The following is a 17,778-nucleotide window of genomic DNA, read 5'->3' as shown; positions in this document are numbered from 1 at the left end:
ACTGATAGACTATGCTAAAAGCTGTTAGTAAACACTACAAGCCGTCCCTAATTAAGAACTGATAGACTATGCTAAAAGCTGTTAGTAAACACTACAAGCCGTCCCTAATTATGAACTGATAGACTAGGGTAAAAGTTGTTAGTAAACACAACTCAGCCGTCCCTAATTATGAACTGATAGACTTGGGTAAAAGCTGTTAGTAAACACTACAACCGTCCCTAATTATGAACTGATAGACTTGGGTAAAAGCTCTTGTTTAACATAACTCAGTGACAATTCTTGGGTTACCCTTGCCTTGCCGATTATCTGGATTTGACGCAACCATGATTTCAAAGTGCGTAGCTCGTTTTGCCGCAACAGAAGGACGCAAACCATGAATCTGCGATTTCGCAGTCCACGCACGTTAGCCACTAGACCACGCCCCTCAGCCCATGGCATCATACAAGACAGGGGACGGATTTCAGGTAACCCAGCTCATAGCATAATACAAGACAGAAGACGGATTCTAAGAAACCCAACCCATACATCAGACAAAGCAGGGGACGGATTCCAGGTAACCCAGTCCATAGCATCAGACAAGACAGGGGACGGAGAAATAAAATTTCACTGAAAGAGATATTAAATATCTAAAAATAAATTCCCTGAAAAATCGAAGGAAAACTGCGAAAAACCGATGACATTAACAATTAACACGACCTGTACGGATAAAGTTTGAAGTACAGTCTCAAGAACGCTGCAGAAATGCTGCCTTTGGGAAAGAATAACAGCAAGAGAGTCATTACCGTACAAAGAGACTAGGATTAGAGAAATAACATGTATTCTGATATTTAAAACAGTCATACAAGTAACCTTAAAGTCTTTATTTGAATATTAATCTTGCAATACAAAGAGTTGAATAGGTTAGCATATAAATATTTTTTAAATATGCAGCTCAGGAAGTCAAGTGACAACGACAACCTGTGCGACGGTATGTATCAGAAGTCGTTGTTTGGCGCTATGTAAGTAAGGTGATGTCACCGAAAATTGGGCTTTTTTGAGAGGGCATGTAACAGCCCTTTCTGACTCAACATATTCATACACTTAAACCATAAAGAGTTTTCAGAGTAAGGATTTAGAATTTTCCGAAAAGGGATATTCTTTTTTATTTTATGGCATTGGAAAAGAAAAAGGTCCAACTACTCATCCTTGTTCGTGGGAAGCAGAGCAAAGTAAGGAATCGCTGAGCTCGGGTGAAGTATGGTGTGGGTTTATCCCATGTGACAGCTATGATAACCATGAAGGCCGGACCGGGTCATCCTGAAACGCTGCTGGCTGACATGACTTTGGTGAAGCTATGACTGTCTTAGCAAACCGATAGTGGATATCCAAATAGCTCAAGATAACCAAAGGAGATGTAAATGAATGGACCAAAGGGATGAACGGACTGACAAATTTCAAGGGCTAAGAGCTAGAATAACTGAAAAAAATAGGAACATGGAATGTGTGAGGGCTGAGAGACATAATATAACAGTTATAGGCATATTGGGGTAAGAAGGCGAGGGCATAACATGAAAGAAATACACCAAAATTATGTTCTAACATGATGGAAATTTGAAATATATCAAGGAACATTGCTTTGCATGGATTCGTTGTCATTGTGCATCCATAAACAGCCAGAGTGATCTCAGATACCGACCGGATCTAAGAAAGGATCAGATTGATCAGATTAAGAGAATAAAAGAGATTAACAACTACCATTCAAGTGTAAACACCATGTAATGACGGCTACACCAACGAGGAAAAAGGCGAGTTTTTCGAAAAACATTTTGAAACACAATCAATAAGGTGAGCAACACTGATGACTTTATTGTTATGGGAGATTACAGTAGGTAAATGGAGATCTCCCTGGGAGACATATCTAGATCCTCACAGTGATCTTACCACAGAGTGCAATCACAATAAATGGCATGTACTAGAACTATGTGCTGAGCATTGTTTATATGTCATTAACACTTTTTACCAATATTGTCAAACTCAAATATACACATTGTACAAATTGAAGAATTTTGCTCAAGCCTCACAGATTTATTACATTTTGTCAAGACCGTCCCAGAGAAAACACGTTAGGGACTCAAAAACTATACCTAACGTCAATATACATACTGACCATCGCCCAGTTGTCATGGCTCTAAGCAAGCCACCAAAACGATGACAATCCACCCAAAGCCGCACAAAAGTAATCAACATGAGAAAGCTTAATGAAGATGTGGTTAAAGAAGAGATGATAGAAGCATTCGAAACAATACAGGAAAAGACACAATGTGTTGAGGAAGCATAATAATATTTCAAGAGTACCATCCTTAATACTTTAAGTAACAAATGTGGTATAAAAAACTGGAATGGTAGGAAGAAGAGAACAGTATGGTGAAAAAGTCAAAGAAACAAAAAGGAAAAGAAAATTTTTGAAGCATGGTTAAAATCGAAGGCAGAGGAGGACTACGTAATATATAGAATAGCAAGAAGAAACGGCAAAAGATAAAAATAATAAGTCTAAGGAAGAATCCTGGAAGAAGTATGGTCAACATTTGAGTGACTTATGTAAGGAATCTCTCAGGGAATTTTACAAGAGTGTACTTCAAGGATGAAGATCAGTCATCAACGACAGAAATGGTAAAATATTGTATGACAAAATCAAAGTCAAAGCAAAATGGGAAGAATACTTTCAAGAACTCTTAAACCTAACAGGGACAGAGAACACATCATTTCTGTTCAATCCCAAACACAAAGAACACAACAAATTATCATTACTAAAGCAGGAAGAAATACAGGCAATAAATGACATGAGCAAAACTGCAGGAATCGATGGGAAAACATCAAAATCAATAATAGCTTTTGAAGAGATGGAAGTCAAGTGGTTGACAGGAATATTTAGTAAAGCACGAAATGAGAGAAAAGTTCCAGAAGACTGGCAAAGAGTGTGGCGGTAACAATCTGGAAAAAGAAAGGTAGTGAGAATGATTGCTGATGGAGGAATTCTCCCCTTAGTCATATGGGTAATATGCATGTGAAAATCCTAGAACAAAGGACAAGATATAAGGCAGAACCATTCTTATGTGGGGCACAGTGTGGTTTTAGGAAAGGCAGAGGTTACACCAATACAATATTTATACTAAAGCAACTCAGTGAGAAGGCCATTAAACACCAACAAGAATTGATTTTTGTCTTTATGGATCAAGAAAAAGCATTTGATCGTGATAACAAAAATAAATTATGGAAATTACTCGAAGATTATGGGGTGCAAGGTCAACTCTTGGAAAACATGAGAGCAATGTATGTAGAGAGTAAAGTGCTGTGAGAACCACAAACGGCCTTACTAATTGGTTCCAAGTATCATCTGGGGTGAGATAAGGCCGTGTCTTCTCCCCTCTTCTATTCGTCATTCATATGGGCAAGATCCCCAAAGAAGTAAATCCAAATCCAGACGCCATAAAAGAATTACTACAAAACCAAACAAGTAGCTTCAACAGCTGCTGCCAAAGGTGCGACATGAAAAATCAACACAGGGAAGACCTAAGCAATGCTAGTATGTATAAAACCATACCAATTAAACGTAAATATTAATAATACCAGGTTTAAACAGGTCATTGAATTCAAATACCTGAGAAGTATATTCCCAGAAGAGAGGAAGAATAGATAGAGAACTCGAAACAAAAATAGAAAATACAAACTATGTAAACTGCCAATTTACATCTCCCTTGAAACATTCAAACATTCTGATTGAAACACAATGCAAACTAATAAATGCCATCTATGTACCAACCCTACGTTACCAATGTCAAATCTAAAATGTTAGTAAAATCAAGAAGGAAAAATCACCATTTACGAGATGACACGCTTACGAAAAGCTGCTAACATAGCCAAAAGAGACAAGATAAGAAATGTAAAGGACAGAGGAATGGTTGGATCAGTCCCAATCAGTGAGAAACAAAGAATCGAGTGGTTCGGCCACATATAATATTAAAAAAAAAACAGAATTCAAACCAATAGGGCGACTGGAGAAGAGATGGATCAATGGTGTGACTGAGATTCTGAATAAATACGGCCTGACACTGACCTCTCACCTTGGTTTGTAATGACAACTGTATCTGCTAAAGGCAGATGCGGGAGGAAAAAGAAGAAAGAAGGAGAAGAAAAATTATGGATCATCTTGGGAATTCAGGACCCATCACAAAGAGAACTCTAATAAATCGTACCCCAGCTGTGGTAGGCAAAGTGCGGCGTCTTGTGACAAGTGAGAATTTACGAACACAAAGGTCAATGGAAAAAGTCATCCACGTGCTCCAAGTAACAGTATGCGATATAATAGAGAAGGATTTCAATTTAGGAAATTGATGCAAGTCACGTGTACACAGGTTGTTTCTAAGACCAAAATATCCTATCAACATGCCTCCCCAGTGGCACAGCGATATGTCTGCGATACCCATGGTGGGTATGCTTTGGACATGATGGACTTACGACTTCTTTTTTTAATAGAAGCTACGCTGCAGGGCTATTTTCAAGATGCACGGCCGTCAGATGGAACAATATCGGACGTGGTGACATCAGCCCTAACGAGATGGTGAACCTCTAACTCATTGCCAAATAACGTACTTAATCTCTACAGTTTTCTGTAGACTTAATTTGGAATAATTAAAAGCTATTTTCCAACTCAATTACAAGTTTATGTGTAAAGCTCATAACACAAGAATTGTTGAGGAGTTCTAATAAATTTTACACTGATGTACATATATATGATAAACAAGTATTTCATGTAATGATTTTGGTTTGCACCTTTACAGTACTTTCAAACCATTTTTAGTAAGGGGCTGTATTTTGTCTGGTATCCTTATAAAGGCGTATGTGGATTAATCAACACGCATTTATTGAATCTAAAAAGAGAATCGCTAACCTGGTATCTTTTTTGATTGTTAGAACTGAGAATTGAAGCCCCTCTTACAACTGCTTTATTTTTCTTGTTTTAAAGTTGAGCCATCCCAAGCAATCATGTTCCTTATCTTTCATGTTGTCATCTATAAGATATGCCACTACAAAGAATGATTACAAATATAAGTATGTTACGGTATAATAGATAAACAATATATAGCAATGAGTACTAATCTTTGTTTATTGACCTACAAAGCTGCATCTTAACTAGAAACAAGATATAATATGATCCACGTTCTTAGACATCCTTGTTCTATCTAAAAAAATATGTAGTTTTTCAGTATATATATCTAAGGCCACATTTTTCCCCAGTGAGATGTAAACTGACAAATCACAACAAAAATGAAATAAATATAAAACGTTGTTTTTGAAAGTGAATTATATATATATATATATGATTTTTAAAAATTTTTTCAGTAACAAAGCAGTAGTTACTCAAGATCAAATTTGTTTGAGTTATGATAGAAGGTGACGTTAAAACTCGCTTATCGGACACCAGTTACCACTAATGCCTTTTTTTTCCCTCTAAAATTTTTGTGAGCCTTTCATACTTTTTCTCCACATTTTGCTGTATCCTGATCAATCTTCTTGGATGTCTAACTCACACAGTTGTTTTCCCATTAAGCTGTGATGTGATGGACGTTCAAGGCTTTCAAACAGAACAACTCATATGTTTAGCTAACGGCTTTTTCCATCTTTCGAGTCCAGCGTCAGATATTTCAGGAGATTTGAAAGACAAGTAATGAAAAACGTGGACGTACAAATGTACTGAAAATATATAGAACACAAAACAACAATTGTGAAATCACAATACAACAATTGTGAGATCACAATACAGCAATTGTAAAATCACAATACAACAATTGTGAAATTACAATACAACAATTGTAAAATCACAATACAACAATTGTAAAATCCACAATACATTGTCTAGTAAAACAGTATGTACTTCATATTGCTGTAAACCATCAGTAATGATAAATAGATCTTTACCGCCATTCTTTTTTCACAAACGCATTTTACCCAAGTGAGAAGTGTTAATTTTTTTGAACAACAAGTTTTAAATTCCTCTATTTCTCTATTTTAGACCGATCTTAACCAAAACTATAACCTGTCTTTTGAGTGACGTTAATTTAGAGAGACGATTAATTTAAACGTCTTTTACGGAGAAGGAATATTAAATTGCCAAAACATTTAATTATGTAATCCTTGCTAGTAATTACATTGCAAAATAACACTAATTTATTAACATGTTGCCGCTGTTTATTACCTGCACTAGGGGACACACTACACTAGATTAAGCAATTTCAGTGTTAATTAAAAATTTTGCTCGTGGAGTTTAAGCTAGGATTCCACTTATAATAATGCAAATTATATAGACAGACGCGATGTATTCTTCCCGAAGTTACGAAACTTTAAATCTAAACGTTAAAACACTCAAAAAGTGTTTTGGAAATAATGATAAAAGAAAGTATCGTGATTTTTAAACATTTCACCATCCAAAGCATTGATTTTTAAAAGTGCCATTTTGATACTCATGGTTTCAGTTTCTCACCTTTAACGGGAAATTTCAGGGTTCGATACCCACAGGAGACGGAGCACAGTATTTGCACAGACAGTATTTGGCGGGAGTTGCCTGTGTTTGTACTGAACAAATAATTTATGGATATGTTTAAACCTATGGTGCAATATTGTATTGTATTCAGAATGTACTACATTGTATTCAGAGTGGGTAAGAACAGCTTTTTTTGTAATTAGTGTACAGTATTGTGTAAAAAACCCGTATGTAGTTCTTTTGCTGCTATCTCTCTCTATTCGCAGAAACTGGCATTTTTTTAACCTTATGTTTTAAACTAAAGCTTTTCCTGAAATCCGTCTCCTGTCTTGTATGATGCTATGGGCTGGGATTCCTGGAATCCGTCCCCTGTCTTGTATGATGCTATGGGCGTTGTTTTGGTTTTAATAACGGATTTTTCATAATTCAAAATAACAAAAACAAAAACAAATTGAAAAAGTGAAGAACATTGATGTGAAACGAATATCCATCCTCATTCATCCTGATTTTTTTTGGGTGCGAATTCTACGTCTTTTAGTCTCAAAACTACGTGTTGTGATTTTTCTTTTATGTATTGCGTTATAACGTTTTGTGAAAAGTCTGTACGTGATGGAGAAAAATGGATATCATTTTCGGATTCAGCGTACTGGAATTACCGTAGATTTTGTAAAATTTCAAAACAATAAAACCATCGCAGGCCTGTGTTATCATAAGGTTTAGCGTAATATATGGAAGTAAGTATAGTGACATTTTATTCAAATTGAATATTAATCATTTTCAAATGTCGACTTTAAAAAAAGAGTAGAATAAAGTAAACTTGTACATTTTTATGAAATGCTTTGTCTTTTTTTTTTTAAAGAAATGCTAATAACTTAAGGAGAGAATTACATTTAATCCATTACTGACTGCTGGTCCACTAAAGGCTCTATATACAGATATGCTCATTTTAGTGTTTTCTATACTACTTTCACATTCACTGTGTTTAGTTTATGTCTTTGTTGCACCAAAAAGTGGTAGGCAGCTGATGAGAAGATATGGCACGAACTGCTTATAGACCTTTATGTTAAGCAGTTATAGACAACATGTGACAACTTGCTGTTCTCAATATTCAGCTTCACTCATCATTACTCGGAATGAAACCGTTTTTTTTTTAATATAGTCTCTTTACTACCGATTCAATTAGATATGGGAGCACAGAATGTTTTTCACAGTTTAAAGCTCTAAAAAGTTCCGAAGAAAACTGAAAAGAAGGTTACAGCATTGTACATAAGCAGTGAGTCAGACTGAAAAGCTATTGACTCTGTCGTTCTAAAAACGTACTGTTTTTTGGCTCACCTGGAGCAGAATTGTTCAATACTGCTTTAAAAGACAGGTCATTTAGTGAATTGTAAGGTCTGCCCCCATTTGAATGGACTATCAAACGACTAAGAGTTTTATATACATGAATCTTGACTAAAAGCTTAAACCAGCGTTTCCCAAACCTTTGTCATCTACGCCGCCCCTTAAATAAATATGGTTACTTGCACCACCTCCTTTTTTAAACGAGTTAAGTGACGAAATGTAACACACGGATACACAATAAAGCGCTATATGTGTTGTAGTAATTACTTATTATTTTCGTTAATGAAAATATATTAAACCACATAATTTTGCATTATTGCTCTATTGGGTATATTACAATCGCTTGCCCTACCCCCTTATGGGGCGCCCCCACACTTTGGGAAACGCTGGCTTATACCATCAGAAGACGTGGGGGTGCCCGAGATGTACGAAAACATAAATGATGCTTTATTTCATTAGTAATTAACACTCAAATATAACGACTTGTTTTCGTACCGCACACAATCGGTGTGATCCACATATTGATTACACCAAACTGAGTAATTTTATACTTTTGCTTGTTAATTACAACAGCTAGTGTAAACACATGTCAAAAACGTAGATGAAACGATTCATTTATTGAGTAAAATACATAAAAAACGTAACAGCAATTAGTGAGGCAGTATTGATTATATCGTTCTTTACGTTTTTTATGTCATGACTTTTTTATGACTCTTATGTTAAAAGGGACCACGGATTCAACAAAAATGAGTTCAAGTCACAGAAAATAAACGAATTTAGAAGTTGTGCTTATAACAGATAACAGAAAATCTGAATGTACTGCACTTTAAATAATTGCATTATAGCAAGATATTTACATGACTAAACTAACGTATACTCCAAACTATGGCGAATTCAGAATTTTTTCAAACCATTATTAACACAAAAAAAAGTTAAATATAAAAGTTTCGTGCAATAAAATATAAAAATACTATACTATTATATATTAGTTTCAAGAGCTTATATAATGACCAGCTATATTTATTTCAGACGACTCAAAAGCTGTACATTTAGGTTTATGTGCATGCTTAAAAGTTACCTCATGTTTAATACTATATTTAAATAAGACTATCAAGTACCCAGGAAAGACCTCTAGACAAGGCTCAAGGTATGAATTACAAATGAAATAGAACTAACTTGGTTTACGTGATCAACTAAATATCTGAAGAAACATAATTTAGAAACACGTGTTTAGCTTTTTAGTTGTACAAATTCCACTAAATTAAATGCTTGTGGAAAATATTTACACAAACTTTACATAGAAAACATAAATACAAAGTTACTGGCAAACATAATTCAAAATAAACTCAACAGAATCTGTCATCATTTTCTTCAGGAGTAACTACGTTTTATGAAATAAGGGACTTTATAACTAATGCGGTGTACGTAAGTTAATTTGTTTTTCCTCATCCCTTCTCCAACATATGTTGTTGGGAAACATAAAAACAAACCATTTATAATTTAACAAGTACCCCTGCTTGCGGAAATATATATATATGTACACAGATAAATTCAATACTGTACAAAGCTTTCCTCAGGTGTTTTAGATTAGAACATCAAATTGTCTAGGAACTCATCAAAAATATATACAACTATTTATTTCGAAATTTGACTAGAAAACGAAATGGAAGTTTATGGGTGGGATTAAATAAATAACATGGGTAAAAAAACATGCACACAAGTAACGAAAATAAGTAAATCGCCCTGCTATAATGGATAGCCAGACAGACATATGAATGTGTTCTATTTCAATCACATTTTTCTTGTTGTTTTCACAATGTATTTAACCGAAATTAAGTGTTCTGTCTGTCGTTATTCAGAGAATGAAAGACAGAGAATTTCGTGAACATAAACCTTTAGTAAAAGAAGGGTGGAACACAAGAGCAATTATGAGGTTTTTCCATTTTGTGTTGAGCGACACACCCATAGATCCATCAGGAGATATACAACTTCAGTGAGAAGTAAAACTCTCCACAACTGTTATGTATCATATTTTTGTTCGTGACATTTCGATCGTTCAGTATCTAAATGCAGAAAAACTTAAAATAGATTTTTTTGTTTAATAACGTTATACATTTTAAAAATGAATGATGTTAAGTCTCCTTTTAACATTTTAAATTCGAGTGATGCAAGACATGAATGTTTTCTGTTAAAAACATTTCTAGCTTGTTTAAAGCATAATGAAAATATTTATGTTTGTTGAATAAGACATATTAGATGTTTTACAAAGTCTGATAATCGTTACAAGGTGCACTGATTTTACAGATGATGTTTGTTTGTTAGTTATTTGTTTTGTCATAGACGGTGGGAGGGTATAATATAAACACAGAGGAATATATTAGCTACTTGGAATTGTTCAGCTCTTGGTGAGGTCTTAGTGATTGAGCAGTGCAATATCTGAAATAAAGCTAGCACTTAGTTTCATGTATTATATTGAATTCAAATTAAGTAGTAATATACCTATATTGTGTGTTTTATGTTGCGGCTTCCTATAAGTGGGCGATTCTTGTCACTGTTTTTTTTTATAACTTGTACTTTGTATCAAAATTATTCTAATCTCGTGCTCCATTTATATAAAGTCTGATTATGACATACCTTCTGAAAACTTGAGTTTGAATAAAACGTTTTAGTTGGTTACCGTGTTAAACCTTAATCTATCTGAATTTAATTGAGCTTGTTTGAAACTATTGAGGCTAAACGTTCTTCGATGTGTTAATTACAAACTGTTAGCCTCGACTGTCTAGTTTCTTTGACGTGCTAATTACAAACTGTTAACATCGACTGTCTAGTTTCTTTGACGTGCTAATTACAAACTGTTAGTCTCGACATTCTAGTTTCTATGACGTGCTAATTACAACTGTTAGCCTCGATTGTCTAGTTTCCTTGACGTGCTAATTACAACTGTTAGCCTCGACTTAAAAAATTACAAAAGATAACTGATCAACATATATGTGTGTGCGTGCGTGTGTATGTACGGCACTGTACAAATTTGTTAGAATACCCCACTGCTCCTGTAATTTTGATTTGTTGTGCCTATGAAACAAAATCGTCGTAATTGAAAATAAAACCCATCTAACTAGCAAACTATTGATTTTCTCACATCATCGATGACTTTAACATGTTATAGATTTAATTAATTTAAAGTTTTAATCGAAAAGTGGCACATAGTTGTAAATGGTTAAGTGCAGTAAATTTTTAAAAAGTTGTTCAAAATGTTCTAAATACAAAGCGTTGCAATACTGTACTAGCCATCGCTGAAGCTCCCCAGTGGCACAGCGGTATGTCTGCGGACTTACAACGCTAGAATCCGGGTTTCGATACCCGTGGTGGGCAGAGCACAGATAGCCCATTGTATAGCTTTGTGCTTAATTACAAATAAACAAACAAACCATCGCTGACAAAAATTTGATATTTTCATATTTTGGGTATTTCAAGAAGTTACATGTAAGTGTATAATGGATGATTTGTGTTTTCATATACATCGTCCAGGACAGGTAATGTAGTGTGATGGTGCCATATACATCGTCCATGACAGGTAATGTAGTGTGATGGTGCCATATACATCGTCCATGACAGGTAATGTAGTGTGATGGTGCCATATACATCGTCCATGACAGGTAATGTAGTGTGATGGTGCCATGTACATCGTCCAGGACAGATAATGTAGTGTGATGGTGCCACTAAAATGTAAAAAAAAAAAAAAAAAAATACAGACTCAAAGCTTTATATGATGGTGGTTGGAGGTTAATAAAAATTGGAAAATACCTCAGTTGTTCACTATGACTAGCTTAGCAAGCCGATAGTGGATATCTAAAGAAGATACAAATGGCAGAATCAAAAGAATGAACGGATTAGCAAAGTTCAAGGACTATAAGTAAGAAAAACGTGAAAAAATAGGAACATGGACTTGTGTGTGGACTTAGAAACAAAGAACCAGAGATTGTGGGATTCATGGTCAGGTATAAAATAACAGTTAGTACATTGAACAAATTCCAGAAAATCCAACCCATAGCATCAGACAAAATAGGAGACGGATTCCAGGAAACCCAGCCCATATCATCATACAAGACAGGGGACGGATTCCAAGAAACCCAACCCATAGCATAGACAAGACAGGGGACGGATTCCAGAAAACTTATTTATGAAGTTTAAATTCGCAGGCCTGTGTAATTAGAGTAGATTGGTAGAACTCACTATCTCCATAAGAGGCTGAGGATAAAAATACAAATGAAAAAGGAGTAGCTAAAAAAGATTTGTACCAACCTGTACAACTATCGATTAAGCATGTTGTATTGCGGAATGCTTAGTTACAAAATCAAGTTATGCCGCATAATCTGGTAGCCATGGATGGTCCAGCACTTGCAGGTATTGGGTGTTTGACACAGTCATACCAGATAGCTAGGACTGCGGTGGCAATGTGCTCAATTGCAGGATTGACGTAATAAAGAATTTTCAGCTGTGCACTGTGCTGAATTTGGAGATGGTAAACAGATCCTGACAAAAATCTCGGCTACTTATGCTTTTGACTTGTCAACTTCACAGAAAAGCTTACATATGCATAGCTGTTACAGGCCGTGAGAATGTCTTCTTTATAACTTAGTCAAGGGTGTACAAAGTGAGTTACTACAAAGAAAAAGAGACAGAAAATAAATTATACTGCCCTCTCTTGCACAAACAAATTAAAAGATTGTTTGAAAACTTTGTAATTTATTGTTAAACACATAAGCTTTGTTTTTTTCTTTCTTTTCCAGAATGAATTTTAGAAAAAAAATAGTTTAACATTCAGGAATCAGTATAACATTATTTCAAAAATAGATTTACTATCTACCCTACCGATGCAAGAGATTTCACTGGAAGATAATTATATTTTTTAAATCTCGTTGTCTTCCTCCAAAAGGAGGAATTCTTGAAAATTGCAGTGATGTCACACAACATCTACATTGCTTGAAGTAACATCTATCAAACCAATGGTCGTAGCTGGCTTTTCAACCACTGTGATAACAACCTTGCTGATTAAGGCCAGTAGAAACTATATTGGCTGTCGTGTTGAAGGGAGTATTGAGGTTTGCTGGCACAAGGCATAATCAACTGACACCTGTAGTTAAATAACAATATACCACATTTGAAGAATGAATTTACAGATCGTTTTGGGCGTGTGATAATTGACATTATTACTAATGGTAAGGAATGTAATGTGTTGATCATGGCTGAGAATATCTTTTTAGAAGGAAAGACCCCCCAAGTTACCAACAAACGTAATAAAGACTTGATTTTATATGGAGGTAACAAAAAAACCTACAGGAAACACCCAAAAAATTATCACTACGTTAAGAAATACAATGACAAATTTTTAAGGAAAAAAGGCTGCCACTGAAAACTTCTGATAGCTTTTCAAAGCTTCTTCCAACGTCAGTATCCTCCTCTATGGACGATCACACACTGTTAAAATAGAATGACCATTGCATAGTCCAACTCGTTCGTTGGGTGAGGGTTTAATGTCTACGCAATACCAAATAGAATGAAAAAACGGAAACAATCTACTCGAGATGAAGCCAGCATAATTGAAACCATTCAGAAGATGGAAGGGAAGCTATGTTGGACATGTAGAGATATCCAGCAGGTCTGAGATGTCGTACCGTTTGTATGTGCAACTGAAACAAGGCTGGAAATTTGGTTATTCAAATAATAAGATATACTGTTTTGTTCTTTAGTGATATATTGAAATAAAGGAATTTACAAGCTTCCTGGGAATCGAATATAGAATATTTCCTTTTCTAGCAATTTATCATTTTAGAGGACAAAAGTAAATAAAACTAACTCATTTGAGTTATGTGGTGGTAAATATGAGCCAAAAATATAGTAAACGTGGTATTATGATTTCGTGGTCAAGGTTTGGACCAGCCAATCTCTTTACGATACATTGACAACCCATCATTTTTTTCCAACATATTTAGATTGTTTGGAGCCATCAATTCGCGTATTTCAGTTTTATGCCTTATTGAACGACACATCCTAGTGGTTAGCGTGTTCGCACTTTCAGCTGTGGGTGAGTTTTGAGAGCGATAATGAGAGCGTGTTCATGGGACCCGCAGCCCAGCACAATAGCCATTAGGAAACACTCGGCCTGATCCAATTTGAGCTTCGGATTTCAAAATATTTATGCTGACCAAATTGAATTTATAAACGTGTCCATGTTGCAACAAATGGACACAATTATTATAGAAAACTGAATAATGAAGACTAACATCCACAATCATACTTTTTCTAAAGTAAAATACAACATGGAAGTAGTGATAAAATTTAGCCATGTCTTATACTATGCAAAATACAACTCATCATTTACCGTCATAGGACTAACATGTTTTAAAGTGCATTATCTAGAACAAATAACATATTATGAACAACAACTGAGATTAAAACCTGACGGGAAAAAATGTAAGAAATTACTAGATGATACGTTATTTAAAATATAATTGTGTTCAATGATTGTTTATTGAGTATTACTACTTAACAAACAGATAATATAGATCTTAGTTTGATCTTTTTCTACTAGCAAGTGTAATTACCTTTCTGTACTTATTTCTATAACAACAAAAATATTATTCCTACCTATTATATCTTGAATTGATTAACATCTCAAATATTTTCTGCCTTTCGTATTGATTGTCGTGTAAAGAAATATTAAATTGTGAATAAGCTGCTCTTTTAACAAAGGGAAAAAAATCTTGATTCCCATAATAATAATAATATATATAGAAATGAATGTCAGAAATGAGTCAATATTCCACTTAAAATAGACATCCAAGCTAAGAAATTAAATTAGGGGTAAGAGAGAGCTTAAAGAGGTTTAAAAGAGTTTTGAAAAATACATTTCATGTAACGTATTATGTCAGTATGGCAATAAGAAATATATTTTTAAAAATAAAATCAAATGATGTTACATTATCTACATTGAGAAAGAGAAAGCTCAGATATATCCATGTATCTTATATAGAGAAACATACTCAGCATAACAAATCTTAAGTTATAATTTTAGAATTTAAAAACCTGCGTCAGTAGTCTCTGATATGTAATCAAATGTATAATACATTTAATTAGAAGGATCCATCTTTACCTCGATATCCCTTCAGGCGGTTAAAGGCTCCTCGGTATTAACACAAAAAAATTATAAAGCTTTAATTTGACCTTAACACGATTCATCATTTCAAGCATTCATATATTTCAAATTACAATTCCCGACAGACGACTAGACTGATAAATTAAGAGATCCCTAAATAACATTAATACAAATAGTTTTCGTTGGTGTAATGAATTTCATTTAATTCTTTATGGTGAAATCGTAGCTACTAGATAGATTTGTATGTAAGAGAAATACAACAATTGACAGCACATGTTATGTAACATTCTAAAAATTAAAATAGGCAAAGGAATAATAAAAAAGAAACCTCGAAGTTATGTGTCAGTTACCTGCTAAATATTTTATTATATATAAATAGTTTTGTTGCTACATTGTAAAACAAAAAACAATCCCGTTGATATGCATGCAACCAGTCGTTGTTTTCAATGTTAAAAACCGTATATATGTATATATATATATATATACATATTAGTTATTTCATGTGGATTAACCATTCAAAGTGTTTCTTTGTGGAATTAGTAAAAAAGGAAAACCTTGAAATATATGATAAAATCATTGTATATGGATTAAACACTACTTTTAAAATATTTCTTTGTAGATTAGCTGTGAAAAAACTCTAGAAATGCGCGCATAAAATATATTTTATGCGAATTATGCATTAATTAATTAGAAAGTGTTTCTTTGTGGAATGACAGTGAAAAACTCTTTAAATACATGATAAAACACTTATTGGAAAGTGCACTAGCACTCTTTGTGTGGGGATGGCACGGACGCCCGTATTAAAGCAATACAAAATCATCTGGAGTTTCTTCTCTACAGGACATCAGAAACTAGATATCAAGAGCTACCTGGCATAGTCGCTCTGTCTCCGGTGTATATGCAACTTTTCAGCTACAAAAGCTTTCCAAAGTCGAAAATCGGCGAATAACGAAAACCCGAATTTTTTGTTTCCGTTCATCATCATCTTTTTTCAACAGGCCTAGCGACTAACTAGTTCTAGCAGTAACTATAATTTTATCATTTATTTGATAGAGCAAAACAATCTTCACAATCTTTGACTACCTATTTTATTATTATTCTATGCAAAAGTTTTAAAGCTTTAGAAAACGCTCTATAACCTAATATCTTACGTACGCCATGTTATAAAAAATTAAACAAACACGTAAAGAGAAAATAATATCGTTAAATGAAAAAAAAACAAACTACGTAGGGCTGGCTACTGAACTCGGAAAAAAAGAACCAAAAAAGATAGGGATGGAAGTGGACATATCAGCTGATCTGGTTAATGATCACATAGCAGAATAAACTGCCTCGACTTTATATGGAGAATAAAATCTCTACATTACTAGCTTTCTCACCGTCAAAACAATTAGATCCAGATTTTCAACTCGTAAAATATTACTCTATTGTAAAATAGTCATAAACGTATTATTCTGAAGTTAACTAAAGGGAAGGTGTAATGATGCAAGCTGAGATTCTATTCAAACACCAAGCTTTCGATAGAGAAAGTGTGGAAGCCAGTAATGTAAAAGTCGAGACAGCTTAATCGCTATGTGATCATTAGCCGATCAAGTGATATGTTCAGATCCATCCCTATCTTGTTTGGTTCCTTTTTTCAAGTTCAGTAGCCAGCCCTACGTACCATTTTTATTTAGCGATAATTTTTTTTATGTAGAATAACCGTTAATTTAAGGGTATTTTATTGTAGAATAACAGTAAAAATTGTTCAGTATACAGACTTAAAGATATATTTAGGGGTAAATTGCGATAAAATGTAACGGCGAGTTGTTGTGAATTTAACATAAGGCACCGTGAATTAATTTAAAGTTTTAAACTTACTTGATTGTTTGAAGTTAAGCATAAAGCTACACAATGGGCTATCTGTGCTCTGCCCACCACGGGTATCGAAACCCGATTTCTAGCGTTGTAAGTCCGCAGACATACCGCTGTGCCAATGGGGGGCTTGAACTTAATTTACGGTAAAAGATTTGGCAGTTTGGTTGCCAGACTTTTTACCATAAGTTAACAGATAATATGTTTTACAATTTTACTAGATGATATACGATTTAGTTGACCTAAAATAAACCTAAAAAATATATAAACCTAAAATAATGAATAAAATATTCACTAAAGTAAAAATGATGAAGCATAAACGATTACACTTTATGTACACAAAATTTTGCGCAGAATACTCAACTTAGATTAAAGATAATACTATTTAATCTATTTTTTATTTTCATCTCCTTTTTCAATATCCATTATTATTTCTGTTTAGATATCATTAAAACAAATATTACTTTTCATCCTATTACGAGTTGCCCAATTTTGGGTTTTCGCTTGATTTGTTTATCTGAATATTTTCCAAATGTTCTTCTCTAACGTTATAGATTTATATTTTGTCATAGTTATAGTTAATTGTCTTCATGTGAGTCAATAATACTTATTAGTCATTATATTTCTAACGGGTTTCACAACAGCGTTCTTATCTCTTACAATGCATTTCGCTGTTATTTGTAGTTATTTTCAAGAAATATATGTATTATTATATTTAAAAATATATAACGTATCACTAAAACTTAAAATAATAGGACTTTTTAGTATAAACTCATATAAGTTAATTCGTTTTGAATCAAGTTATTTCGGCCCGGTATGGCCAGGTGTTAGGGAGCTCGGCTCGCAATCTGCGGGTCGCGGGTTCGAATCCCCGTCCCACCAAACATGCTCGATCTTTTAGGCGGGGGGG

General features: G+C 34.1%; 1 protein-coding gene across 1 annotated transcript in view; it reads right to left on the bottom strand.

Annotated features, from left to right (window-relative positions):
* The window catches only part of LOC106473548 (glutamate-gated chloride channel-like), a 163,749-nt gene that overhangs the window by 94,180 nt on the left and 51,791 nt on the right, over positions 1-17,778 (bottom strand). The window lies entirely within an intron of this gene.

The sequence above is a fragment of the Limulus polyphemus genome, unplaced genomic scaffold, assembly GCF_000517525.1.
Source record: "Limulus polyphemus unplaced genomic scaffold, Limulus_polyphemus-2.1.2 Scaffold131, whole genome shotgun sequence".
In the NCBI taxonomy this organism is placed as follows: domain Eukaryota; kingdom Metazoa; phylum Arthropoda; class Merostomata; order Xiphosura; family Limulidae; genus Limulus; species Limulus polyphemus.
The sequence above is the reverse complement of the archived record's forward strand: the minus strand, read 5'-3'. Positions and strand labels throughout refer to the sequence as shown.